The sequence below is a fragment of the Macaca mulatta genome, chromosome 19 (assembly GCF_049350105.2).
Source record: "Macaca mulatta isolate MMU2019108-1 chromosome 19, T2T-MMU8v2.0, whole genome shotgun sequence".
In the NCBI taxonomy this organism is placed as follows: domain Eukaryota; kingdom Metazoa; phylum Chordata; class Mammalia; order Primates; family Cercopithecidae; genus Macaca; species Macaca mulatta.
Window position 1 is genome coordinate 14,790,037 of NC_133424.1, and position 25,767 is coordinate 14,815,803.

The 25,767-nt window shown below is 55.8% G+C and overlaps 1 protein-coding gene across 34 annotated transcripts in view; it reads right to left on the reverse strand.

Annotated features, from left to right (window-relative positions):
- ADGRL1 (adhesion G protein-coupled receptor L1) overlaps positions 1–12,633 on the reverse strand; it is a 64,117-nt gene extending 51,484 nt beyond the window's left edge. For 26 of the 34 annotated variants that reach the window (XM_077977507.1, XM_077977529.1, XM_077977513.1 and 23 more), the window contains exon 1: positions 11,807–12,084. The gene's annotated coding sequence lies outside the window, so the exon portion shown is untranslated. Of the gene's footprint in view, positions 1–11,806; positions 12,216–12,589 lie in introns of those variants that run through there. The other 8 variants (XM_077977506.1, XM_077977527.1, XM_077977504.1 and 5 more) reach the window with 2 other exon arrangements.
- Between the last annotated feature and the right edge of the window lie 13,134 nt (positions 12,634–25,767).

Here is a 25,767-nt window from a genome sequence, read left to right on the forward strand (position 1 = left end):
TGCCTGGCTAATTCTTATATTTTTTGTAGAGATGAGGTTTCACCATGTTGCCCAGGCTAGTCTTGAATTTCTGGGCTCAAGCGATCCTCCTGCTTCAGCCTCCCAAAGTGCTGGGACTGCAGGTGCACCCAGGAATCCATTGCACCCAGCCATAGGTGACCCTATTTCGCCCATGGGACACAGGGGGCTGCACACCTGCCTGTATGTTCGCGTCTAAGCCCTACGTCTGTCTCAAGTCAAGGGTCGGTGCGGCAGGGTGGGCCACTGAGGCCCAGACTCTGTCCTCGGGTGCCCTGGGATGGGGATGGGGAGAGCGACAGGAGGAGAAGCGGCTGCTGGAGGAGAGGGGGCGCCTCTAGCCTGCCCTAGCCTGCAGTTGCCATGGCAACCCTCTGCGCACTAGAGTGGGTGGGAGTCTGAGTGCCTTGGGTTGGGGGGGTGGGGAACCAAGGTGGGGATCTGGGATCTGGGCCCCCCTCATGGTCTCCTCCCTTCCTGGCAGCAGCCGGCCCCTCCACACACAGCCCTCTGGCTGCATGTCCTGCCTCCTGCCCACTTCCCAAACCCAGCTGCCCATGAGCCCGCCTCCTCCAGGAAGCCCTCAGGCATCCGGCAGGTCCCTAAGGAAGCTCCTGGATTTCAATCTGCTGTGTAGCTTCAGAGCAAGCACTTGGCCTCTCTGAACCTATTTCCCCATTGCTACTTAGGGACTAACAGGCCTACCTCACAGAGACAGAGCACGTGCCCAGAGAGGGCCTGCGTACATGGTCCTCAGGCAGGGCAAGGTTCTTGCAGCATCTTCAGCCCCCGCCCCATCCTCCAGCTCAGCAGATGGCAGCCCAGTCCCTCCAGGTGCTCAGGAACCAGACAGTCATCCTGGATCCCTCTCCCCTCATATCACATCCAGGCCCGTCAGGTCCTGTGGCTACTCCTTCAGGGTCCACTCACCTCTCACCACTCCTCAGCTTCTCTCTGGTTCAGCCCCATCATCTCCCAGCTGGACCCTACTTCCCTGCCTCGCTGTCTACACTTCATCTCCCCATCTGTCTGCCACCCCTGTCCCTACCTCTACCCCCAGGCCAGAAAGATCTTTGCAAAATGAAACTGTCTACAGTATGTTTCCCCCATGGCCACCAGGGGGCGCCTGTGAGATTCTAAGTCAGCCACTTCCCTCCTCTGCTCAGAACTCTCCGTGGCTCCCACCTCACTCGACCAAAAGCCAAAGTCCATCATACAAAGGCTCTGCACGGGGCCAGGTATGGCGGCGCACACCTGTAATCCCAGCACTTTGGGAGGCTGAAGCGGGCTGATTGCTTGAGCTCAGAAATTCCAGACCAGCTTGGGCAACATCGTGAAACCCTGTCTCTACCAAAAATACAAAAAGTTAGCTGGGCGTGGTGGCGCACGCCTGTGGTCCCAGCTCCTTGGGAGGCTTAGGTGGGAGAATCTCTTGAGCCCGGGAGGTGGAGGTTGCAGTGAGCTGAGATTATGCCACTGCACTCTAGCCTGGGCAACGGAACAACAACCCATCTCAAAAACAAAAAAACAAACAGGCCCTGTACAATGTGAAACACCAGGCACTGCTCTGTCTCAGGGCCTCTGCACGGGCTGTTTCTCTCTTCCCCAGATCCCCTCACAGCTCCTCCTGCATCTTCCTTTTGGTCTTTCCTCACACATCACTAGCTCGGCAAAGTACTGCTGGCCCCCGCACTCCTACACGTTGTCCTGGCTTGATTTCTCCATGATCCCCATCACCAACACGCCATGCATTTTATTTGCTTATGAACTCTCCGCCACTAGATGCTGGCTCTGCAGGGTGTGGTTTGCGTACTACGCTCAGCACAGCGCATGGCACAAGCAAGAAGCTGACATACAATTGTTCAATGAAGAACCTTTCGAAGGTCACCCTGGAGCTGGGCGCAGTGGCTCAAGCCTGTAATCCTAGCAATTTGGGAGACCAATGCAGAATTGCTTGTGGCCAGGAGTTCGAGACCAGCCTGGGCAACACAGTGAGATCCTGTCTCTACAACAATTTAAAAATTAGCCAGGCATGGTGGCACACGTCTGTGGTCCTAGCTACTGGGGGGGCTGAAGCGGCAGGGTCATTCAAGCCCAAAAAGTCAAGGCTGCAGTGACTACGATTATGCCACTGCACTCCAGCCTGGGTGACAAAACAAGACTCCGTCTCTAAATAAAATAAAATAAAGGTCACCCTGGCCACCAAGCAGCACTGGACTGCAAAGGGGTAGGGGTTGTTCAAAAAATTCCCTGCCCCTCCCCCAGACACCTTCTCCCTCATCTCCCCATCTATCTGCCACCCCGTCCCATCTAATCTCTACCCTGAAGCCAGAATGATCTTTGCAAAATGAAAATCCAGTGACACCCCTCCCTGCCTACAACCCTCCATGGTTCCCCACTGCCTGTGATGCTCTAACATCTCAGGGCATCTCCGGGCATCTCAGGGCATCTCAGGCCCTGCTGTCCTGCCACCTTCCCATCACCTCTACTCAGCACCTGTCTCTCTCTCGCAAACACAGTTCCTTATTCTGCTCTCCCTCCAAAGGACTCTGCCTGGAGGACAGCGTTGGTATCCACTCTCCCAGCACACAGGGCCTCCGTGTTTTGCTCCCTTAACGGGACTTGGGCTCAGCTGTTAAATGTCTGTCTTCCCCACCATCGAGGGACTCTGAGGGGAAAGTACCACTGTGGGTTGGGCTGGCTCTTGTTGCGTGCCCAGCCCTGGGCAAGGAGTGGATGCTTGTTCATTTGTTTAATGAATGAAGGCTGGGCGCGGTAATCCCAGCACTTCGGGAGGCCGAGGTGGGCGGATCACGAGGTCAGGAGATCGAGACCATCCTGGCTAATACGGTGAAACCCCGTCTCTACTAAAAATACAAAAAAATTAGCCGGGCGTGGTGGCGGGCGCCTGTAGTCCCAGCTACTCGGGAGGCTGAGGCAGGAGAATGGCGTGAACCCGGGAGGTGGAGCTTGCAGTGAGCCGAGATTGTGCCACTGCACTGCAGCCTGGGCAACAGAGCAAGACACTGTCTCAAAAAAAAAAAAAGAAACCCAAAAAGCAGGTCACCCATTCAGCGGATGTTTACCGAGTTCCCAACTGGTCACAAGTGCAATGGAAGAAGGTGTGCCTGAGAGTGGGTATATGTGTAGGTGCAACTGTAGACAGAGTGGCCAGGAAATGCCTCCCGTAAAAAGTGACATTTCAGCAGAGGTCTTGAGGAGGTGAAAAGAGCATTCTGGGCAGAGGGAACAGCACGTGCAAAGGTCCTGGGGAAGGAACGTGCTGAGATGTGGCTGGGGCTCTGTAAACAAGGGGAAGAGTGGAAGCAGGTGAGGGTGGCTGGGGTCACAGAGGCCATGCAGGGCCTTGTGGACCTTAGGGAGGACTTTGGCTTTCTAGAGAGGTGTTGGGAATCCTGAACAAAGGAGAGATGGGATGTGGCTCGGGTATTCACAGGCATCTTCTGGCCACAGAGGTGGAGATCAGACTGTGTGTGGGGAAGTTGAGAGGAGTGGAGGGTACTCCCTACCCCACCTCTCCCTTGCCTTTTGTCTACAGGGCTGTCTAAGCCAGAAACCTGAAGCTTCCACCAGAGCTGGTTGCCTCTTGGCCTCCCATCTGGCCTCCTGGCCTCCGTTCCTGCCAACTGTGGCTCTATCCCATGTAGCAGCTAGAGGGAGCTCATGCTAAACATTCTCACCCTGCCATCTGGATCCTGACCCAACTCCCTTCTCCCTATCCCCACCCCCGTCACAGGCCCTGGCAGCCCCATGGACAAACCAAACACAGACTCCCGGTCACAAGGCCAGCGAGCAGCCTCCAGCCTCTCTCCATGTGCAGTTGTGAAACATTTCTCCTTCCTCCTCTTTGAGCCACCACCTTCTCTCTGACCTCAGGGCAGCCCGTCTCTCACAGATGCTCCTTCCCCTCCACCATACCCATCCTCCCCCTCCAGGTTGCAGCTGGAAAGCCCCCTCCTCCGGGAAGCCTTCCCTGATTTGCACCTCTGCTGCGCTCACCATCATGGCAGGTCCGCATCACAGTAGCCTGTGGTCTGTTTCTACTCCAAAGTGTTCACTGTCCAGCCCCAAGCTTTGCACTCTTAGCTCAGCAGAGCAGAGCTGGAAAGAGTTCTAGAAACCAGGGCCCAAGGCCAGGTGCGGTGGCTTACGCCTGTAATCCCAGCACTTTGGGAGGCCGAGATGGGCGGATCATGAGGTCAGGAGATCGAGACCATCCTGGCTAACACGGTGAAACCCCATCTCTACTAAAAAACACAAAAAATTAGCCGGGCATGGTGGTGGGCTTCTGTAGTCCCAGCTACTCGGGAGGCTGAGGCAGGAGAATGGTGTGAACCCAGGAGGTGGAGCTTGCAGTGAGAGGATATCATGCCACTGTACTCCAGCCTGGGCGACAGAGCGAGACTCGGTCTCAAGAAAAAAACAAACAAACAAACAAAAAGCAGCTAGGGCCCGAGCAGAGGGCACAGAGGCGGGATCCCCCTGCTGCATCAGACGCTAGCTGTTAAGGGGCAGGGTGGGGACTGCAGAGACCAGGAGACGGGGGCATGGTGCCTGGCAGGGCAGGAGAGAAGAGGCCCCGGGCATAGCGCCCTCAAGTTGCAGGTTCAAATCCCAGCTGTGCGCTCTCATGTCGGCACGACAGGACACCCACGTCACTCCTCTCAATTCTGTCTCTCCACGGGGGAGCTGGGGAACGAGAGCCTCCCAGGGTGGCTGTGGGGGTTAGAAATAATTTTCGGCAATTCCACACATCTTTTTTGGAGCATCTTCTATGTGCCAGACACTGAGGGGCTGGGTACAAAAAAGTCGATTCTACAGCGTACCAGTATTGTAAAAGAAGATAAAGCCAGCAGAAGTGGCTACGAGTGTGTGTGGGTTTGGGAGTGGTTTTTTTTTTTTTTTTTAAATCGTATTTTTAAAGACAGGGTCTCGCTCTATTGCCCAGGGTGGAGTGCAGTGGCGCGATCATAGCTCACCACAGCCTCTGAGCTCAAGGGATCCTCCTGCCTCGGCCTCCCAAGTAGCTGGGATCACAGGGCGTGTACCACCGTGCCTGGCTAATTTTTAATTTTTTTGTAGAAATGGGGGCCTCGTTATGTTTCCCAGGCTGGTCTCGAACTCAAGCGATCCTCCCACTTCATCCTCCCAAAGTGCTGGGATTACAGGCATAAGCCACTGTGCCCGGCTGTTGCAATTTTATTTTATTTTATGTATTTATTTATTTGAGACAGAGTCTTGCTCTGTCGCCCTGGCTGGAGTGCAACGGCGTGATCTTGGCTAACTGCAACCTCCGCCTCCCAGGTTCAAGCGATTCTCCTGACTCAGCCTCCTGATTAGCTGGGACTACAGGCACCCACGACCACACTCAGCTTATTTTTGTATTTTTAGTAGAGACACGGCTTCACCATATTGGTCAGGCTAGTCTCGAACTCCTGACCTCAGGTGATCCACCTACCTCAGCCTTCCAAAGTGCTGGGATTACAGGCATGAGCCGCTTGCCTGGCTGTTGCCATCTTAAATAGGATGATCAGGAAAGGTCATCTCCCCTGGAGAAGATGACATTTTAGCAAAGCCCTGTGAATTTGAGGGAGGAGCACGCAGGTGTTCAGTTCAGGAAAGTTAGAAGAGAGTCCGAGGCAGGGTCACAGTCCGTGCAAAGGCCCTGGGGCTGGACCGTGCCTGTATGTTTGAATAACGGTAGCAGCTGCCTCGAGGAAGCGGGTTGTGAGCTGGTGGGGAGAGTGGGAGGAGGTGAGAGCAGGGAGGTGCCGGAAACAGACTGTGCGGGACTCCTTGTACTTTAAGCACACAACTGCTCCCCGAATGGGGCCGCCCCTCTGCCCAGCCTTCACTCCCAGAAGCCACTGGGGGGCGCTCTGGGGCAGGGTCGGCCAACCATGGTCAGGCCCCCGCCTGCCTTTGTACAGCTGGTAAGCTAAGAATGGTGTTTACGTTTTTAAAGGACTGAAGAAGAGAAAAGACAACAGGCCACAGAACCCGTCTGGGGCCCGCAAAGCTCTCAGTATTTACCATCTGGCTTTCTACAGAAAAGTCACCCAGCCAACCTCTACTCTACTTTATTTACGTACACATTTTTTTTGAGACAGGGTCTTGCTCTATAGCCCAGGCTGGAATGCAGTGGTGCGATTACGGCTCACTGCAGCCTCTACCTCCCAAGCTCAAGTGATCCTCCTGCCTCAGCCTCCCAAGTAGCTGGGACGACAGGCGTGTGGCACCATGCCCAACTAATTTAAAAAATTTCTTTTTTGAGACAGAGTCTCTCTCTATCGCCCAGGCTGGAGTGCAGTGGCATAATCTTGGCTCATGGCAACCTCCACCTCCCGGGTTCAAGCGATTCTCCTGCCTCAGCCTCCTGAGTAGCTAGGATTAGAGGCACGCGCCACCACACTCGACTAATTTTTTTATTTTTAGTAGACACGGGGTTTCACCATGTTGGTCAGGCTGGTCTCGAACTCCTGACCTTGTGATCCGCCTGCCTCAGCCTCCCAAAAGGCTGGGATTACTGGCGTGAGCCACTGCGCCTGGCCTAATTTTTTCATCTTTTATTCTGTAAAGACAGGGTGGGGGGGTGTCTCGCTTTGTCGCCCAGGCTGGTCCCGAACTCCAGGACTGAAGCGATCCTCCTGCCTCAGCCTTCGAAAGTGCTGGGATTACAGGCGTGAACCATCTTGCCCCGCTAGCAACCTCTACTCTACAGCCATCACTGCCAACCCAGAACAATTCTGCCCCGGATCCTAGTATGTTTAGCAATGTCTGCAGACTTTCCGAGGTGTTACAACTGTGGGGGTGGGGGTGTCACTGACATCTATCGGGCAGAGGCTAGGGTGGCCTCCGAGCATCCTATAGTACAGAGGACAGCCTCCCACAGAGAATGACGTGGTGCCAAAGTCAGGAGTAATGGAAATCGTCTGGGAAATCCTGTCTGGGAAAGCCAGCCCCAGGCCCCTCACCTCCTTAAGGGACCGGAAGGAGAATCTACCTGGCTTCCTGGCCTGATCATTTGTGACCTGCAGGGTATTTTTAGCCTCTGAGGGAGGGGCACTGGCTATTCTGAGTTTTTTTTTTTTTTGGGGGGGGGGGAGCCAAGGCTATTTTTGGCCTCGGCATCTATTCATTGAATTTCTATCTTCCCCCCAATTTTGGAACAGGAGGCAGGGAAGGCAGGGTTTTTTTTTTTTTTTAGAGTCAGGATCCTGCTCCGTCACCCAGGCTGGAGTGCACTTGTGCAATCATAGCTCCCTGCAGCCTCAAACTTCTGGGCTCAAGCGATCCTCCCACCTCAGCCTCCTGAGCAGCTGAGACTACAGGAGCATATTCACGACGCCCAGCTATTAAAAAAAATTTTTTTGGAGACGAGTCTTGCTGTGTTGCCCAGGCTGATCTCAAATTCTTGGCCTCAAGCAACCCACCCACCTCGGCTTCCCAAGTGCTGAGATTACAGGTGTGAGCCACCACACCCGGGCCAGGTAAGACTTCCTGAACACACACTGTGGGCCAGCGATGACGGCTGACACCTGGGATTCCCAAAGCAAAGCAAATCACAACATCCTCGCACACTTGGATCCTCCTCGCAGACACAAGACAGTAAACAAACAAGCACAGAGCATCAGGAAATTACAGACTACGTGAAAAGCCATCCGCTGTACTGCACGTCAGGAGAGGGGCGGGAAGCTGCGACTTTGCAGAAGGTGCCTGGCAGTAAACGTTACTGGGGAGGTGATATTTCAAGAGGGTGGGGGAGAAAAAGCCTCGCAAATATCTAGGGGAGGGTCCTAGGTGGCAGAACAGCCAGTGCAAAGGCCCTGCGGTAGGATCACGCTTGGCACATTGGAGGAGCAACGAGGAGGGAGGAGGTGGCCCAGAAAGACCGTGAAGGGCCAGACCCCAGGACGGCCCAAGCCTGTGTGGGCTACTGCAGTCAGAATTTGGGGCTGCCCTCGAAAAGGAGACACATGCCTTCTCCCCAACTCGCATGACAGGAGAGTTTTGCTTTATTGTTTTGAGGTTTTTTGGGTTTTTTTTTTTTTTTTTTTTTGAGACTGAGTCTCGCTCTGTCACCCACGCTGGAGTGCAGTGGCGCAATCTCGGCTCGCTGCAACCTCCGCCTCCTAGATTCAAGCGATCCTTCCGCCTCAGCCTCCCTGGTAGCTGGGATTACAGATGCGCACAACCACATCTGGCTAAATTTTTGTACTTGTAGTAGAGATAGGGTTTCACCATGTTGGCCAGGCTGGTCTCGAACTCCTGACCTCAGGTGATTCACCCGCCTCAGTCTCCCAAAGTGCTGGGATTACAGGTATGAGCTACCATGCCCAGCCGATAGGAGAGATTTGACAGAAACCCCATATGTGTTGCAAGAACGTGAGCTCCACGAGGACAGGACGTGGCCACCACCCTCCATGGCGCCACCCATATGGCGCTGGGTAGGGAAAGCACTTGACAAGTGTGTGCAGACTGCATGACGAGGTGCACCCAGCCTTGCTCAAAGGAGTCCTGAGCACACAGCTGCAGGTGCACACAAGATGCAGACAGTCCCATGTGTGCACACAGACAGCTGCTCCTTCTTGCAGCCCTGAGTCCCCCAGCATGACCACCCCCTCTGCAAAACACAAACACCAGCACACGAAGGACCCTTATGAACACCGGATGAGCCTGATAAGACACGTGGCCACATGCGCCCTTGGCTAGATCACCATCCAGGCCACACAGGTAGACGACACCAACGCACAGGTGCAAACAGACAGACATCTGGATTCTGGGGACACCGGGACCCCCTCCATGTTTCTACTTGGCCTCCCGCCTCACTCTAGGACCCGTCTCTTCCCTTCCACCAGGGTGCCCAATAGCAACCACTCTGCCCCAAACCCAGCTTGGGAGGAGCTGTCTGTCTTGCCACGGCACCCCCAGGGTCACTGGGGTCAGGGTTTCAGACCCAGGGAACCCCCGCCTCAGGAGTCCCTCCCCCTGCCTCCCCATGGAGGAGCTGGAGGAGGGGAAGCGTCTGGCATCTGGAAATCAGATCCGTGAGAGGAACCCACACAGAAACCAGAGCCTTGTGTGTCCTTGGCCACACGTCTCGCCGGGGAGGCAGGAGGGGGTGGAGGGCAAAGACGATGCTCTGGCGGGGATGGCACTGCTCCCACTGCTCTGGTTCCTCTTGAGGGGTACCCGCTGCCACCCTCCCCACCGAGATGCCTGCACTGGGGCTGAAGCAACACACGTTCTGCCACCAGCCTGGCAGGGTAGGGAGGACGCAGATGCCCCGAGACACACGCATCACGCAGCCTCGCATGCAGGTGGAGACGCCACCGGCCAGGAGCCCAAACCGCTGGATGCAAACACACTCCCGAGCAGCTGAGGCGCCTGTAGGCTCCTCCCCAATGTGTCCACAGGGTCCTCCTAGGTCCCCCAGGAGAAAGCGCTCCCCTGGGCAGGCTGGGAATAGAAGCTGGGCTTCAAGTCCCTGCCTTCCCCTCCCTCCCTGTAGGCTCCACAGCCCAGGTGTGCTGGTCCCCAGCTCCCCATCCTCCCCAACCCTGCACGCCAGCTACACCCCCAAGAGCAGGCATCAGCATGGGTGATCACCGGGTACGCAAGCCCCCCAGAAGTGGGGATTGAGACGGGTGCCCCTTGGAGAGAGAGCGAGCGCCTGGAGGGGCGTCCCAGGGCAGGTGCTACACACACAGGGTGGACTGAGCGAGGCCATGTGGGAGGTCACCAAGCTAGGGAGGAAGATGGTGGCAAGACCAGCAGGAGGGCCGGCACCCACATGTGAGTGCACACGTATGTTGCACGAGTATGTGGCTCCGTACACGGGTGCGATTGCTGCCAGCCATGGAATTAGTTCCCTTTTCCGAATTCCAGATGATTTTTCATCTCTGTAATTAATGGGCAAGTCAGTTCTGAACGGCATGGCAGGCAAATTGCTAGTTAGGAAAATCACGGATAATTTTCTCGATATGATAATGAACGTTGGAATCCTTCTCTTATTCTCCCTGTTTTCATCCTACTTTTAAGTAATAAATTTGGCATTAGTGGGAGGGGAGCAGGGAGGAAGGAGAAGTCACCTGGCCCCCAAAGCTGGGGCCTGACAGGGGCCCACGCAGAGTCCCCTGCCCCCCAGGCCGTGGGGCAGATTGGAGAAGAGAATGAGGGGTGTGGACCCTCCGCGGGGGTGATCAATTCAGGGGTCCAGGCCCTGGAGAACAGGTGGAGGGCAGGGAGCTTTCAGGCTGTGAGCCAGGGTGAAGGAGTGCGGTCTGGGGTCAGGTTAGACTCATGCCAGCCCTTGGGGTGTTGGAGAGAGAAGCAGAAACCAATAGCCTGTCCCCAAACAGCACGGAGGTCAACGGTCCGGAATAGACATTCACCCTCAGGTGTGCCCCACTAGGTCCAACCTCCTCTAAGCGGTGACTCCATACCAGGCTAAGGGAGCCGGGCAAGCAGAGAGAGGGGGAGAGAGAGAGATATAAAGACAGAGAGAGACAGAGAAAGAGAGAGAGAGAGAGAGAGAGAGAGAGAGAGCGAGCGAGCCAGCCATCTTGGCAGCCATTTTGAACCCCTCCCCCTCCTGCCCCCAGGCACACATGTTGGGCTGTTGGATGTGGGAAGACAGACCCCAGCTCTGAGTCCGGTGGAAGCCAGGCAGAAAGGGGGGCCCTGCCTGGAACTGGGATAGAGACACCCACGCAGCTGCCATGGGTGGAGGTGGATGGGGGTTGCAACAGGAGGAAAGGGTCCAGGCAGGTACAGAGAGATGCTGGCCAGGGATGGGGCAGTGTGAGGACCCGGACTCCAAGTGTAGCGACAGGGGTGTGTGTAGCCAGCGGCTGTCATCAGATGGGGGCCAGGGGTGCACTGGAGAGATACCTGGGAGGGTACTTTCTGGACACGGCTGGAGCAAACACAGCACCCCCCCCCCCACCCCACCACTTCAGGCCTGGACTCGGGTCCCAGGACCGTCATATGGGAGGATGACAACCGAACCTTGGTAGCTCAATCAAATGCGCACCTGGGGTGGGGGTGGGGAGTTGTCCTCAAAGCACGAATAATCCCGGTGGATCAAACCTGCCGGCCTCCCGTGCTTTAACCCGGCACCACGGAGAGAAGGTGCTGCCCGGCTGCACCCCCTCCTCCTGACAGCGGCGCCCCCCGGACTGCGGCCAGCTCGACACCCTGACAGACCCCTCCCCATCCCCCGCGCCACTGCCTCCCAGAGAAAAACAACCCCCTCGCCCAGCATCTTGTGGTGCCAGCCACGGCTCCTCCGAGGCCCGGGACCGGCGCGCGGCGCGCACACGCACCCCCTCCGCTCACACCCAGACACCTACACAAACAGAGCGCCAAGCACCCGCGCGCACACGCACCGGGGACACGCAGGCACCGCCGCGCCGCTTCCCCACAAAGGCTGGCGCGCGCGCGGGCACACGCAACCACGCGCGGGCACACTCGCGGTCCCCTCCCCCCGCCAGGCACCCTGCGGCCGCCCGTCCGCACCCCCGCGCCCCGGGCGCTCCGTGGGGGCCGCCCCTCCCGGGCCCCTAGCCAGTGGGGGTGAGCTGCGGGCTGCCCCCCACGCCCCTCCCGCTCAGGTGCAGTGCCCCGCGCGGCTCCAGCGTCCCCTCCCCCCTCGCGGCCAGGACAGGCCCCGGCTCCCATCCTTCCCGCCTCCCCTCTTCCGCGCGCCCCGCACACCTGGCCCAGGTGCGGCGTCGCCCCTCGCCCTGGGCCCGCAGACACTCACCTGTCCAGCGCCGCTCTGGGGTCGGCCCAGCGTGTCTCTCCTGCGGCTCCGCGAACCCGGGCCCCCCGCCCGGCACATCTCCCGGAGCCGGGGCTGAGGGGAAGCGGATAGGAGGTGGCGGGGCGAGGGCGGCCTCCGTGTCCCTTCCTTCCCCTAGCCCAGCACCGCCGCCACCGACCAAAAATTTAAAAAAAAAAAAAGAAAAAGAAAATAAAAAAAAAGAGGCGGATTACACGGAACCAAAGGCGGCCCCCTCGCGGCGGCGGAGGCTCGGGACTGGGGGCGATCGGGTCTGCGCCCCTCCCGGGGAGCGAGGCGGTGGGGCGGGGGCGGCGTCAGAGCACTGGGGGCTGGGGCGAGGCGGAGCGCCCCGAGGCGGCGCCGGCAGCGGCCCGCATCTCCCCCGCAGCTCCGCGGCCCCGACGGAGGCGGCACGTGTGCGCCCAGGCGACTTCCCAGCCCCCTCCGACGGCGGCGGTGGCCGAGGGGTTAACGGGGCAGCCGGGGCGCCCCTGCAGGCCTCCGCCGCCCGGCGGCGCCGCTCCGGGGCCCGCGCGGCCCCATCAGCCGGGACCTCCTCGGCAGACGGCGGGGCGGGGGCGCCGCAGCGCCGACAGCTCCCGCGCCGACGGCTCGGGCTCCCCGCAGTGGCCGCGGGGGGCTCGGGTTGGGGGTGGGCGGCGCGGAGCTGGCGGAGGGGGGCGGCGCGGCTGGAGGCGGGTGCCGCGGCGTCGCGCCCCCGGTGCGGCCGGAGGGGGGGCGCCGGGCCGGGCCCGTGGGCACCGCAGGACGCGCGGACCGAGCCGGCGCCGGGCACCAGCAATGACAAGCCGCCTGCTCGCCCCGCTCCCCGGCGCACCCGCTCCGGGAGGGGGGCGGCGGGCGCGCAAAAAACCCGGCCCGGAGTCGCCGCCCGGGACTGGCCGCCGCAACCCGCCTGAGCACCCCAGGAGCCGGCCCGAAAACCCGGGCTGGACTTTCCTTCCCTTCGACTCCTCTCGCCTTCTCTCTGGAAAAGCAGGGAGAAGGAAGGCGACGTGCTGGAGCCCCGCGTTGGAGCGGGGAGTGGGGGAAGGGAGACAGACGTAAGGAAGACCCGGAGAGGATTTTCCAGCGAAGTAAAAGGAAAGGCGCCGAGCCCGGGAAGGAGGGCGCAAATGGGGAGATCTGGAAGGGTTGTGCAAAACCCGAGCTGGATTAGATAAAGATGTGAGGAACGGGTGTTGGGGTGGGTGGTTGGGGGGTGGATGCGACACGGCCAAATGCACCCGGGGCACGCAAATTTCGGGCCGGATTCTTTCTCGGGAGACGGAGTAATGCGTCAGGCCTAACGCAGTGGAAACAAGCAAGACCCGGCCCGGAATTCCCGGGACCTGGGTTCGCATGGGAAGGGTGTTCTGGAAGGGGGATGCTTAGTGTCTGAGGCGACTTGGGTTGCCCTCATCTTCCTGGCAGCGACGTGTAAGGGGGAGGGGCAAAAGGAGGGCTGGACTCGGGTACGAAGGGATTCGGCGCGCTGGCTGCACCGGAGCGGACAGGTAAAAGCGGTTTCTGGATCCAGGGGCGCTGCGAAGGGAATGCGATGAGGCCGGTACCCTGGGAGACCAGACCTACAATAAAAGGCGAGGGAGGCACGCAAAGCCAGGACTGGAGCGCGCGGGACGGGATGAGACCCTCAGCAGAAGATCCTCGGCCACCGAGACAGGGGCTTGGAGCTGACCGGGCAGGAGGGGCGGAGGGAAGCGTTAGGGGGAGGTTTGTATCTATAAACGCCTCAAAGTCTTGCTTTTGGGGAGGGGGTGCGGGAGAAAAATTGAATTTTATGTTCTCTGAAAGAGTAAAAACCCGGCATGGATTTTCACCACCTAACAACTCCATTGCAGCTGGTGGACTTAAGAGAAGTAGGGCAAGAAGCAGGCTTGGGTTCCCAGGCATCAGACCAAGTGAGGCGAGGAGCAGGTTTCGGATTGAGGCTGCAGAGGGAGCCCCGGGACCCCCTCTCTGGGGTGGGGAAGGCTGTTGGACCCGGCTTTGCTCTCCGGAGAGCCAAAGTTACGACTGCCAAGACCTATAGCCGGGGCTATAAAACCGGGCCCCAAGCCAAAAATAGACACTTCGGCAACTTTATGCAGGGTGGGGGCTGGAGGGAAATGGAAGTGGGGTACAGACTCCTGGAGTGGAGGGAACAGGGGGGAGGGGGTGTCCCTGAAGCGGGGCTGCTGGCTCCATTTTATGAAAGATGGGTGCAACGGGAAGACTGATGGCTGGGGAGGAGCAAAACCCGGGCTTGGATCCTCAGGGAAAGGAATCCATTCAAGTGAGGCCTAAATGTTAAGGCAGACAGCTCAAAGTTCAAAGCTGGCCTGCATCTTAGCAGCAGGGCAGACAAATCCTGATCTGAGTTTTAGAGGAGGGGGACTGGCTGAGGATGGGGATGGGGGAAACCGCCAGTCCAGGGAAGAGAGTGCATTGCTCACCAGGCACTTTGCAGAGTGAATGAGGAACGAGAAAAGGATTCCTGAGTAGGAGTGGTAAATCCACAAAACTTGAAGCGTTATCTGGATGGGAAAAAATGAGTATCTAAGAAAGCCTGAGTTGAATATCTGCACGGGAATGAACTTGGGCTCTAAGAACTCCTTCCTAGAAGCATGTCCCTGTGGCTAAACTGGAGGAAGGGCAGGGACACCAGACTTCCAGGCTGGCCGGGTGACCACATGCCACTGCTGTGGCAGCCTGTCACCCTCCACCGCCTTCTATGGACAGCTGTCTTTTCAGTACTGGGAAGGGATTCTTAAAAGCCAGAACCTAGGCAAATCTGGCCCCAGAGAACTTCAGAGTGGAGGGATGGGTTACTTTCATTCCTCCTTCATGCGCAGGATTTCATGGCTGCAGAGCAGTCCAGCCTTGAATCTGGGTGACCAAGCTGGACACCTGGACCTGGGGGACCAAAGGGGTATAAAGTAGGAGTTGGTGAGTGCAAAAAGGATCCCATCCATCTGTGGTTGACTGCAGATCCACTGGGTATGGAGGAGGGCATCCCATCTCTCTATGCCTCAATTTCCCACTTTGAGATACTGACAGCACCAAGTAAGACCCATAAAGGCCTTGAGATGCTGGACACTCCAGGCCGCCAGCTTTCTATAAACCCAGCAGTACCGAAAAGGGAACAGAACTTGACGCTCAGAAAAAGCTGGTCACCTCCTTGTTCTCTCGCTCCAGGCCTTCTGCCCCCACCCCACCCTCCAGCCCTGAGCAGCCCATCCACTTCCCCCTACAGAGCAAGCCTAGGATGTGGTTCTAACTTGCATTCTCCAGAGGCTGCGAGAAAGAGTGGCCTTTACTTACATGAAGAAAAGCAACAACATTCTTTAAGGCACCCTCAGCTCAGTTTGGGAAACCCCAGCCGGAGCCCCCTCACCCCCACCCCTCACCCCTTTCTAGACCCTCTAAACCCCCCTGGTCTCAGCTGGGATCGGTTCTCCAGCCTCCATCTGATCCATGTCTCCTGGACTTGTGAGCGGCGTGCTCAGCAGGCAAAGAGTGCGAGGAGACTGGGGGGCGCGTAAAGAGCCCTGGCGCCCCTCAGACCTTCGGCTGCGCAGCCGCAGTGGAGGCCGCGCCAGCAACTGGGCTCCGGGAACCAAGGCGTCCGCGCGCGCACGCAGACTCGCCTGCGCGCCGCGTGCCCCGCGCTGCCCGGGTCTGTACCCGCGCTTCGGACACCCTGCTCCCAGGGCGCTCCTCGCTTCCAGCCTCCCACCTTGCCTTGGGATCCCCATGAGCCCCGCGCCTGAGGCATCCCACGCTCTGTGCATTCCGTCCCACGGGACCTCCACGCCCACGGTGCCACGCGCCTCGAGTACCCCATGTTCTGTGAACCCTGCACCCGGACGCCCCACCTTCTGTGCACCTTGTGCTAGAGAACCCGCACGTCCAGGGTGCCCTATGCCTAGGGCACCCCGTGTTCTCCTGCGTATCTGGGACTCCACATTTTGTACCCCTAGCATCTCCAGCATCCCAGCGTCAGACACAGTTGGGCTCGCCTGTGCCTTGTCTGTCCCCCTCTCTGTGTCTTCCATGTTTTGCGCCCACCGCCTCGGTTGGGCCCCCAGCCTCACCATCCTGAAGGCTCTGCTTCGCCCCAGTGCTCAGCTTCCCTTTACCTCAGGCCCAGCGCCCTGCCTCAGGCTCCTGGACAGGTCAGGGCAACGCCAGACAGTCACTGCCCACCAGGCGCCCCCAGCCCGTGTTTTCCTATAGCTCACTCGGTATAGGATGCACAACCCTGCTGTTCATTTAATTGCTCGGTGCACGTCTTCATTCCATTTACGCCCCAAACACATAGCACGCACCTTATATGCCCTTACCTGTCAGGTGCGGTGTGATGCATTGAGGATGTGCCTCCAGTGCACAAGGAACAAGGCAGGGAACCTTCTCTGGGCGCTCCCTTCATCATGGAGAAGATGGGCACAGAATGCGTGGTGGAATGAGCCCTGGAAAGTCAGCAGGTGCCAGGCAGCGGAGGATGGACCTATCCTTAAGGTGTGGGTGAAGTTTTGTGTGTCCCTGGCCTTTCCAGAGGCTCCCTGTACCCCCATCTTGGGCAACTTCTTTTATTTGTATTTATTTATTTATTTTAAGAAGAAGTCTCCTTCTGTTACCCAGGCTGGAGTGCAGTGGCACGATCTCTGCTCACTGCAACCTCCCTCTCCTGGGTTCAAGTGATTTCCGGCTAATTTTTGTATTTTTAGTAGGGACAGTGTTTCACCATGTTGGCCAGGCTGGTCTCGAACTCCTGACCTCAAGTGGTCCACCCCCTTCGGCCTCCCAAAGTGTTAGGATTACAGGTGTGAGCCATTGTGCCGGCCTATTTATTTATTTTTAGAGACGGAGTCTCTTTCTGTCGCCCAGGTTGGAGTGCAGTGGTGAAATCATAGCTCACTGCAGCCTGGAACGCCTGGGCTCAAGCAATCCTCCCACCTCAGCCTTCCAAGTAGCTGGGACTAACCAGCCCGAGCCATCACACCCAGCTAATTTTTGTTTTTTTGTTTTTTGTTTTTTGTTTTTCCATAGCTTGCTATGTTGCCCAGACTGGTCTCAAACTCCTGGGCTCAAATGATCCTCCTTCCTCAGTCTCCCAAAGCGCTGGGATTACAGGTGTGAGCCATGGCGGCTGGCCAACCTTGGGTGATTTCTGAGCTCCATTCAGTTCCACCCCCACTGCCAGACCAAATGGAGGGCAAGATAAAGAGTTTCCAGAATTGGGCTAGGAAGATAGGTTGGGAGCTGGGAATAATTCCAACTCTGGTCTTTTTTTTTTTTTTTTTTTTGAAATGGAGTGTCACTCTGTCATCCAGGCTGGAGTGCAGTAGCATGATCTTGACTCACTGCAACCTCCGCCTCCTAGATTCAATTGATTCTCCTACCTCAGCCTCCCAAGTAGCTGGGATTACAGGCATGTGCCACCATGCCAGGCTAATTTTTGATTTTTTTTTTTTTCAGTAGAAACAGGGTTTCACCATGTGGGTCAGGCTGGTCTTGAACTCCTGACCTCAAATGATTTGCCTGCCTCAGCCTCCCAAAGTGTGGCATGAGCCACTGCACCCGGCCAGGTTTTGTTTTTTATTTTTTGTTTTTTGTTTTTTTGAGACAGAGTTTCGCTCTTGTTGCCCAGGCAGGAGTGCAATGGTGTGATCTCGGCTCACCGCAACCTCCACCTCCCGGGTTCAGGCAATTCTCCTGCCTCAGCCTCCCAAGTAGCTGGGATTACAGGCATGTGCCACCACACCCGGCTAATTTTGTATTTTTAGTAGAGACTGGGTTTCTCCATGTTGGTCAGGCTGGTCTCGAACTCCCATCCTCAGGTGATCTGCCCACCTCAGCCTCCCAAAGTGCTGGGATTACAGGCGTGAGCCACCGCGCCCATCCTCAGCGGGTATATTCTGAAGGTGGAGCAGATGGATTGGAAGTGGGATACGAGGGAAAGAGGCAAGTCAAAATTTGTGACCTGAGTGAGCCCCTGGAAGGATGGAGAGGATGGAGAGGGGGCAGTTTTGTAGGTTAGATCCAAGCCTTTGGTTTGATATGTCCAAGTGGAGGCATGAAGCTGGTGCCGGGGAGAGGTTCAGGCTGGCTGAGAAATGGCTCAAATGAGCACAAATAGTCTCATTTATACTTTACGGTAACTCTGTGGGTGAAGGACTTTCTCTCTATCTTACAGAAGGCGCAAGGAAGGCTCCAGAACATGCCCAAGTAGTTTTAAAAATGTAGTTACAGGCCGGGCACAGTGGCTCACGTCTGTAATCCCAGTACTTTGGGAGGCCGAGGTGGGCAGATCACCTGAGGTTGGGAGTTCGACACCAGCCTGACAAACATGGAGAAACCCTGTCTGTACTAAAAATACAAAATTAGCCAGGCATGGTGGCACATGCTTGTAATCTCAGCTGCTCGGGAGGCTGAGGGAGGAGAATCGCTTGAACCTGGGAGTTGGAGGTTGCGGTGAGCCGAGATCGTGCCACTGCAATCCAGCCTGGAGATAGAGCAAGACTCCGTCTAAACAAACAAAACAAAACAAAGGCCGGGCGCAGTGGCTCAAGCCTGTAATCCCAGCACTTTGGGAGGCCGAGACGGGCGGACCACGAGGTCAGGAGATCGAGACCATCCTGACTAACACGGTGAAACCCCGTCTCTACTAAAAAATACAAAAAACTAGCCGGGTGAGGTGGCGGGCACCTGTAGTCCCAGCTACTCCGGAGGCTGAGGCAGGAGAATGGTGTAAACCCGGGAGGCGGAGTTTGCAGTGAGCTGAGATCCAGCCACTGCACTCCAGCCTGGGCGACAGAGCAAGACTCTGTCTCACAAAAAAAAAAATCTGAGCCAGGTCCCAGATTTGGGCTGGGAGGATACGGTGGGGATGGGGAATAATTCCAACTGTGGTCTTTTTTGTCACTCTGTTGCCCAGAATGGAGTATAGTGATGCAATCTCAGCTCACTGCAACCTCCGTTTCCTAGGTTCAAGCAATTCTCCTGCCTCAGCCTCCTGAGTAGCTGGGACTGCAGGCATGCAACACCACGCCTGGCTAATTTTTGTAGAGACAGGGTTTCACTTATGTTGCCCAGGCTGTTCTCAAACTCCCAGGCTCAAGCAATCCTCCCGCCTAGGTTTCCCAAAATGCTGGCATTACAGGCGTGAGCCACTGCATCTAGCCAGGCAGGACTATTTGAATGGCGCCAAGGCTAGGCTAGCATGGTGGGAGGCCAGGAGAGGATCTAGACTATATTCCCAGTGATACTAGGAACCCCAAGAGGGCTTTCCGAAGTGGGTGGCATGATCTTATTTGCATGTTTAAAAGATTATAGGGTTGGGCTTGGTGGTGTGATCCTGTATCCTAGCTGAGGCAGGAGGATTCACACACACAGGCTTCAGCCTAGGACTTCTGGGAAGTGGTGTGCTATGACCATCAATGTGGTGACTCCCGAGAGCAGGGGACCACCAGGTTGCCTAAGGAAGAGTCAACTGACCCAGGTTGGAAACAGAGCAGGTCAAAACTCCTGCGTTCATCAGTAGTGGAATCACATCTGTGAATAGCCACTGAGCTCCGGCCTGGGCAACAGAGCGAGACCCTGTCTCTAAAACAAAATGTTAAAATAAAAATAAATAAAATAGGCTGGGCACGGTGGCTCACACCTGTAATCCCAGCACTTTGGGAGGCTGGTGGATCATGAGGTCAGGAGATCGAGATCATCCTGGCTAACACAGTGAAACCCCATCTCTACTAAAAATACAAAAAATCAGCTGGGCCTGGTGGCGGGCCCCTGTAGCTACTCGGGAGGCTGAGGCAGGAGAATGGCATGAACCCGGGAGGCGGAGCTTGCAGTGAGCTGATATCTGGCCACTGCACTCCAGTCTGGGCAACAGACCGAGACTCCGTCTCAAAAACTAAATTAATTAAAAAATAAATAAATAAATAAATAAAAGATTTGAGGAGTGCTCCCTCAATCAGTATAACACAGAATTACTATATGAGGCAGGGTGCAGTGTCTCACGCCTGTAATCACAGCACTTTGGGAGGCCAAGATGGGAGGTTCGCTTCAGTCCAGAAGTTCAAGACCAGCTTGGGCAACATAGTGAGACACGGTTTCCACAAAATATACAAACATTACCTGGGCAGGGTGGCTTGTATCTATAGTCCCAGTTACTCAGGGTTAGGGGCTGAGGTGAGAGGATCGCTTGAGCCTGGGAAGTCGAGGCTGCAGTGAGCTATGATTGCACCACTGCACTCCAGCCTGGGCGACAGAGCAAGACCCTGTCTCAAAAAAAAAAAAAAAAAAAAAAAAAAAAAAAAAAAGCTGTATGATTCAGCAATTCCTCTCCTAGGTATAACCAAAAGAATTGAAAACAGCCTCTTAAACAGATACTTGTGCGTGGATGTTCCTAGCAGCACTACTCACCATAGTAAAAATGTTAAAACAACCCAAGTGTTTATCAGTAGATGAGCAGATAAACAAGATGTATACTCATACAATGGAATATTATTCAACCATTAAAAGGAAAGATGTCCTGGTACACACTGCAACACGGATGAAACTTGAAAACACCATGCTCAAAAGAAGCCAGGCACAAAAGGTCTCATAGTGTACTATTACATGTTCTATTTATATGAAATTTATATGAAATGTCCAGAACAGGTAAATCCACAGAGACAGAAAGCAGATGAGTGGTTGCCCGGGGCTGGGGAAGGAGGGAATGGGGAGTGACTGCTAACGGGTGTGAGTTTTCTTTAGGGGATGATGAAAAATGTCTTGGAACTAGACATGATGAATGTTCTATGACATGACATGACATTGTCCACCTTAAAATGGTTGGTGGTTAATTTCTTGCTGTGGGAATTTTACCTCAATTGAAAATGCTGGCCGGCGGGCATGGTGGCTCATGCCTGTAATCCCAGCACTTTGGGAGGCTGAGGCAGGTGGATCACGAGGTTAGGAGTTCAAGACCAGCCTGGCCAAGATGGTGAAACACCGTCTCCACTAAAACTACAAAAATTAGCCAGGCATGGTGGCAGGCGCCTTTAATCCCAGCTGCTCGGGAGCCTGAGGCAGGAGAATCTCTTGAACCCAGGAGGCAGAGGTTGCAGCGAGCTGAGATTGTGCCACTGCACTCCAACCTGGACAACAGAGTGAGACTCTGTCTCAAAAAAAAAAAAAAGTGCTAGGGGCCGGGCATGGTGTCTTAGACTTGTAATCCCAGCACTTTGGGAGGGAGAGGCTGGCGAATAACTTGAGGCCAGGAGTTTGAGATCAGCCTGGCCAACATGGAGAAACCCCATCTCTACTAAAAATACAAAAAAAGCCAGGAGTGGTGGCGCATGCCTGTAGTCCCAGCTACTCAGGAGGCTGAGGCAGGAGAATCACTTGAACCCAGGAGTGGAAGTTGCTATCTGGGAGGCTGAACTGGGAGGATCACTTGAGCCTGGGAATTAGAGGCTGCAGTGAGCTATGATTGCAACACTGCACTCCAGCCTGGGTGACCGAGCGAGACCCCTATCTCTTAAAAAGAAATTATTTATTATTATTATTATTATTTTTTAATTATACAGGTCGGCTGGGCGCAGTGACTCATGCCTGTAATCCCAGCACTTTGGGAGGTAAAGGCCGGAGGATCGCTTGAGCCCAGGATTTCAAGACCAGCCTAGGCAGCATCGTGAGACCTGGTCTCTAAATAAATAAATAAATAAATAAATAAATTATATAGGCGATTTGAGAGGGAGCCAGGAGATTCGGAAGGTGATCACCACTATCATCCAGGTGAGAGGCAGTTGATGGAGGCCCAGAACAGGATGCTAGGGGAAAACGGTAGGTTTGGGGCATGTCTTAGGGGCAGAGTCAACAGGACCCCTTACTTTGCACCCCCCTTGAACTCTGCTCATATTACTTCCTCATCACTCCATTGAAAATGCAGGCCGGGCGCGGTGGCTCAAGCCTGTAATCCCAGCACTGTGGGAGGCCGAGACAGGCGGATCACGAGGTCAGGAGATCGAGACCATCCTGGCTAACACAGTGAAACCCCGTCTCTACTAAAAAATACAAAAAAACTAGCCGGGCGAGGTGGCGGGCGCCTGTAGTCCCAGCTACTCAGGAGGCTGAGGCAGGAGAATGGCGTAAACCCGGGAGGCAGAGCTTACAGTGAGCTGAGATCCGGCCACTGCACTCCAGCCTGGGCGACAGAGCGACGCCCCGTCTCAAAAAAAAAAAGAGGCCTGGCGCGGTGGCTCACGCCTATAATTCCAGCACTTTGGGAAGCTGAGGTAGGTGGATCACCTGAGGTCGGGAGTTCGAGACCAGCCTGACCTACATGGAGAAACCCCGTCTCTACTAAAAATACAAAAAATTAGCCGGGCGCGGTGGCTCAAGCCTGTAATCCCAGCACTTTGGGAGGCCGAGGCGGGCGGATCACAAGGTCAGGAGATCGAGACCACAGTGAAACCCCGTCTCTACTAAAAATACAAAAAATTAGCCGGGCGCGGTGGCGGGCGCCTGTAGTCCCAGCTACTCAGGAGGCTGAGGCAGGAGAATGGCGGGAACCCGGGAGGCGGAGCTTGCAGTAAGCCGAGATCGCGCCACTGCACTCCAGCCTGGGCAACAGCGTGAGACTCCGTCTCAAAAAAAAAAAAAAAAAAATTAGCCAGGTGTGGTGATGCATGCCTGTAATCCCAGCTACTCGGGAGGCTGAAGCAGGAGAATCGCTTGAACCTGGGAGGCGGAGGTTGCAGAGAGCCGAGATCAGGCCATTTTTTTCCAGCCTAGGTAACAAGAGTGAAACTCTGTCTCAAAAAAGAAAAAGAAAAAAAGAAAACTGCAAACACCCCCACCCTTCTCACTCACTTGATCCCCTCTCCCCTTTATCTCTCCCCAGCCCCAGAGATGGGGGGTCTCACTATGTTGTCCAGGCTGGTCTCGAACTCCTGGTCCCCACAGCATATCCTGACCTAGTTTCGTTTTCATTCATTTATTTGTCTCCCTCACTAGAATACCAACTCCCCAGGCCAGGGATGTTTGTTTCTTGTTCACTGCTGTCTACCCAGAGCCTAGGACCTGTCCTGGCACATAGTAGGCAGTCAGGAGAAAGCGGGGGAGTGCAGGAAAGCGAGAATCCCGGAAGCCGTCGGGTTCCAGCCTGAGCAGCAGGCGGGCGTTTAAGTGGAGGCGGATTCCTAGTTAGGCACTAGCTGGAAGGGGAGCCCGGCTTGGCTGCGCTTCCTTCCCCGGCCGCTAGGGGCCGCTTCCCCGCTGCTCTGCGGCCGCCAGGTGAGGGGGCCCCGCCCCTTCTCCCCAAGTGCCCAGGAGGGGCAGCCCGGGGAAGGGAGGGGGGTGATGAGCGCAGAGCTGGGGGAGTTGGGCTGTGAGGGGGCAAAGTTGGGGTGAAGGGAGACAGCTGAGCGTGTTTGAGGTGGGGGCTGCTGAAAGGAAGGGGAAAATGCGTGGGGAGGTTGGGAGCTGTGAGGTGGTGAGGAGACAGCCCTGTGCTAGAGAGAGAGGAGTTGAGAGTTGAGGGAGGTGCGGGAAGATGGGTGAGCAGCTGGGGAGTCCGGGAAAGTCTGGCAGGGGGAAGGCCTTGCCCTGGTGGCTCCACTGGAGGAAATTTGGACCATGCATGGAAAAGACCGGGACGATTGAAGGGGTGGGATTGGCCTGTGGGGTGAGGATCCCAGGGAAGGAGCCCTAAGCTTTGCTGGACTTTGACTTGGCCAGTGTGTTCTGGGGAGGAGGAGGGATTTCTCAGACCCTGATCCTTGGGACCAGCAACAGGGAGGGACTTCCCCACTGAGGAGTGAGATGTGCCTGGCAAGCTCACCAGATAGCTTCTGCAGAACGTGTGACCCGTAAGTGGCTTATTCAACCTGACGCTGACTCTCCCTCTCTCTCCTTCATGCCCCAGGGCCAGGATTCATTGTGTAATGAATTGAGTGGTGGGAAAACAGCAATGAATGAGACAGATCCAGTCCCGGCACAAAGAAGGCTATCCAGACCGGGGGAAGTGACAGGTAAACTGAGGCAGGGACCTGCTGGCTTTAAATAGCAGTCCCCCTTGTGGTGATCTGGGCAGAGAGGACCACTCATATGGAGGCTCTGAGGGTGTTACCAAGAACAAATCCGGCAGGCGATAGGGAGTGGTGGGGTCTGTGGCAACCCAGAAATGCCTGCCAGGTCTAAAGGGATCAAGGTGGGTGTGGTAGAATGGAGAAAGGTTGGGAAGGGGGTTGGGACTAGGAGTGAGGGGTTATAGGTGAGTCCCAGAGAGGTAGAGGTGATGGCCACGGGAAGGTAGAAGGTGACTCCTAACCTTACATGAGCTCATTTCAGGTGACACAAAAGCCAAATGCTGACCAGGGAATGAAAATGCAGAAATTGGGCAGGTGCGAGGCAGTGGTAAAGAACAGGGTAGCTGAAGTTGCACCCCCCTTTTCCATGGGCACCCGCTTGCTACCACTCAGCTCCAGCTGTGCGCTCCCACGTGGGAACTCAGGCTCAATGTTGCCAGAATAGCTTCTTCAAGAGAAGCCAGAAATCACGGTTGTTGTGCAAAATTCCCTGAGTTTTAAATATCCCATGGGGATCTACTAAAGTTAAATTGCTTCAACCCAGCAATTCCATTCCTGGGTTGATTCCCAGTGGAAGCGGGAGCTTAGGTTCACCTAAAGACACATCCATGGATGTGCCTAGCAGCTTCATTCATGATCGCCAGACACCGGACACCCTCTAAGTTGACCATCAACTGGCAAGCGGAAAACAAATGGGAGGACATTCCTATAATGGAATATAACACAGCAATGAAAAAGAATAAACTACTAATGCATTCACAGCATGGATGAATCCCAGAGACATAATGCTCAGTAGGAGAAGCAAGATACAAAGAGAATACCCCGAGTGATCCCATTCCTGTGTTGTTCAAGGCCAGGCAGAAGTAACCTATGAAGAGAGTTGGGGAAGCCCAGGGTTTCCTAACTTCGGCCTCATTGACATTTGTGACTAAGTGATTCTGTGTGGTGGGGGCTGTCCTGTGCACTGTAGGATGTTAAGCAGAATCCCTGGCCTCCAACCATTACTTACCAGCAGCACCCCCCCAGTTGTGACAAATGTCTGTTGTTAGGGGCATAATCACCATCAGATGAGAGCCACTGGGCTGGGCGTGGTGGCTCACACCTGTAATCCCAGCACTTTGGGAGGCCTGTAATCCCAGCACTTTGGGAGGCTGAGGCGGGTGGATCACTTGAGGTCAGGAGTTCAAGACTAGCCTGGCCAACATGGTGAAACCCTGTCTCTACTAAAAATACAAAAAAAGGGCCAGGCGCGGTGGCTCAAGCCTGTAATCCCAGCACTTTGGGAGGCCGAGGTGGGCGGATCACAAGGTCAGGAGATCGAGACCACAGTGAAACCCCGTCTCTACTAAAAATACAGAAAATTAGCCGGGCGCGGTGGCGGGCGCCTGTAGTCCCAGCTACTCAGGAGGCTGAGGCAGGAGAATGGCGTGAACCCAGGAGGCGGAGCTTGCAGTGAGCCGAGATCGCGCCACTGCACTCCAGCCTGGGCAACAGCGTGAGACTCCGTCTCAAAAAAAAAAAAAAAAAAAAAATACAAAAAAAGGCCGGGCGCGGTGGCTCAAGCCTGTAATCCCAGCACTTTGGGAGGCCGAGACGGGCGGATCATGAGGTCGGGAGATCGAGACCATCCTGGTTAACACGGTGAAACCCCGTCTCTACTAAAAAATACAAAAAACTAGCCGGGCGAGGTGGCGGGCGCCTGTAGTCCCAGCTACTCGGGAGGCTGAGGCAGGAGAATGGCGTAAACCCGGGAGGCGGAGCTTGCAGTGAGCTGAGATCCGGCCACTGCACTCCAGCCTGGGTGACAGAGCGAGACTCCGTCTCAAAAAAAAAAAAAAAAAATTGGCTGATTATGGTGGC